Genomic DNA, 2,809 nt, shown 5'->3' on the forward strand with positions numbered 1-2,809 from the left:
GTGAAGGAGGCCTGGGGAAGATGGAGGAGGCGGCCCATCTCTAGGCACCTTCCACGGAACACTGGCCCCCACAGGTCAATGGTGCAACAGCCCGGTCCTGGCAGCCGATCCCTTAGCTGTCCCGAAATTCCAAGAGCAGCTTTTGAAGAGCTAGTTGGGTCCTTCCAGGGGGCATGGAAAGGAGGACCAAGGCCTTACCTGACTGAGGTGAGGAGCAGACACCACGGGGAGTGGGAAAGAGAGAACTACAGCCCAGAAGGCGCCTTCCTTTACAGAATGCCGAGGCCAACTCAGGCAAATGTCAAAACCAGGAAAAGCCACCAACTTCAATTCAATTAAACGCATAGGACCGACTTTCAAGAAGGAATAATCTGGGTATTGACAAGTTTGTCTTCAAGTTAATGCAAGAGAGAGAGGTCTTGAAGGATATTCATTAAAGTGTTCCCGGTTATCCCTGGATGGTGGCATTTGGGGTGATGTTCATGCTTATTTTACAAAAGCACTTAAGCTACTTTGAATAAGGGAGGAAAAGGAAATACGAAAGAAGTACCCAAGTTCTGAGTCAGAGATGTGACTTCAAATCCCAATTCCACCACCACCAGCTGTGACCATGAGCAGTCCCAGCATTACCGAGGGCCTCAGTTTCTGCGTCTGCAGAATGGGAATAATAGTATCTATCTCCTAGGATTATCGAAGCTTAAAGTGGATAATTTAGGATATGCCAAACATCTGGAATCAAGCTCAAAAAGTGGTAAAGAATTTTGAAGATATTTTTCTTTAACACTCCAAAACAACTTTCAGGGAAAGTCATTTTTCATGGAAGGTGCTGACTTTATTGGAGACTGACCATCTCCTCATCACAGTCTACTCCAGGAAAATCAGAGGGAGGTGGGGAATGTTGTACCCAACTTTCTAATGTCTCTGAGACGTGGGTGGCAAGGATAGGCTGCTAGTACTCCAGAATAATGTTGCTATCCACCCATTCGGGGCTTAGCATCACAGCCAAACTGAGATTCAGACCCCAGAGAAGCCGTGTGAATCAACAGCAACGGTGCAGCCCCCCACCCATGCAACCCCACCCCAGACCTGGCGTCCCACTCACTGAGGCTCTGGCCAGGTGGCGGTGACTCAAACCTTCTCCATTTTAACTTGGCATCTCAGAGCTTTTGGACGGAGTCCACAAATACATGAGACAAAAATAGGCCAGCATACCCTCCCTTGCCAGGCCCTCATTGTTGAGGGATGAGATGAGGGCTGGGCAAGCGGTTACACAGCCAAAACCAGGGCCCTAGAACCCAGCTCTGCCATGAATGGGCACCCCACAGCTTCGCCCACAGTGTCTGCTCTTCGTTCTTGGTTTCTCCTCTACTTCTCCTCCACCTCTCATTCTTTGTGATCCATCTTTTTCCAAAAGTTGACTGATTGGCTGGAGACAATTCCCCCTGCCGGCTTTTCTGTCTTTTCCACCTTTAGTTTAAGTTGTCCATGAGGGCTGGTGATCCGTTTTCGGTCCTCCATACCTTCCTGGGCAATCCCTCTGGGCCCCCACACCTCCACACCCTCCACCTTCCCAGCTCCTTCCTCCAGGGCCTCGAGCTTTTCCTTCTTTCCATCCTCTATGCACTGTTTCACCCCGACATGTATGTTATTGTTTTATTGTGGCATCAACCATTCTTGGCGACTTTTCCCAGGGCTTGCAATTTTGTAGCAGAGAGAGATTTTCTATCTAAAGCGAAATGCTGGTCTTGTTTAAATAAATAATAATAAGATAAAAGAATCAGGCACTGCAGGGGTATTTGGCCCACAGCCATCCTGTCTCAGCAGGGTCCTTTTCATTGAGGGAAGCATTTTTCATATCCATAATTTGCCCTCTTCTCTAACCCAGGGTGCACACTGCCGTGACCCTTGGTGACCATGTCCCCTGTGGCCTTCCTCCAAGGCTTGCTCCAGCAAGCTCTGACATGCTGTCCTCCCTGACCTTCTGGGCTGCGGCTTCTCCAACTTCCCTTAGCTCCTACAGACAGAGGAGCAACAGCAAGGCACAAGGTAAGACAAACACCCTTTAGGCCAGGCCACTCCTCGCTGCCACTCTGGGACAGCAAGGCAAAACGCAGACGGCCCTAGCTCTGGATACCTCTCCTCCTCTGGACCCTGACCCTAACCCTGAGCCACTAGAACACTCATGGGAGGAAGGTGGACCTGCTTTGAGGCTCCCCTCCCTGCATGTACATCCATCCGGCTTCTCTCACCATTCGGCTTCTCTCAAGAAGGAACCTGGTGGCTGAGAGCCGTGGGTCTTCGTCCCCGCTCTGGTATTGCTCTCATGTGGCCACATAACCTTGAATGTCTGACCTTCAGTTTCTTCATGTGTACAGTGGTGAAGATGATCCCCACTTTGCTAGACTGTTGTGAGGATTGTTTAAAAGAAAATAAGTGCTACGGCGGCATGTTTGTTGAGCTAGGAGGACTTGGAACAAAATTAGCTTCTGCACCGGCTGTGCTGGAGCCAGGCAGGCCGCTCCAGTGTGGCCCTGTTTTTCCTGGTTTGTGTCCCAGGAACCTGCCAACCCTCATTGTCCCGGATTTTCCCGTTGACTCCAAATGCCGTCTTTTTTTAATCAAGCCTCTTTATTTTTGTTATTATCCCGTCAACATACTGCCCTCTGATTTGCCCCCATTAATGACTCGCGCCCTTTCCAAGGTCCCAGCACCCCGTATTTATGTTCTCTTTCAACTGTCCTTAAAAAGGTTCCATTTGTCACCTCCGCCCCGCTCAGCGGCGCCCGGACTCTGGGGCCAGGCCCCGGCG

This window comes from Mandrillus leucophaeus, unplaced genomic scaffold (genome assembly GCF_000951045.1).
Source record: "Mandrillus leucophaeus isolate KB7577 unplaced genomic scaffold, Mleu.le_1.0 Scaffold27, whole genome shotgun sequence".
NCBI lineage: Eukaryota > Metazoa > Chordata > Mammalia > Primates > Cercopithecidae > Mandrillus > Mandrillus leucophaeus.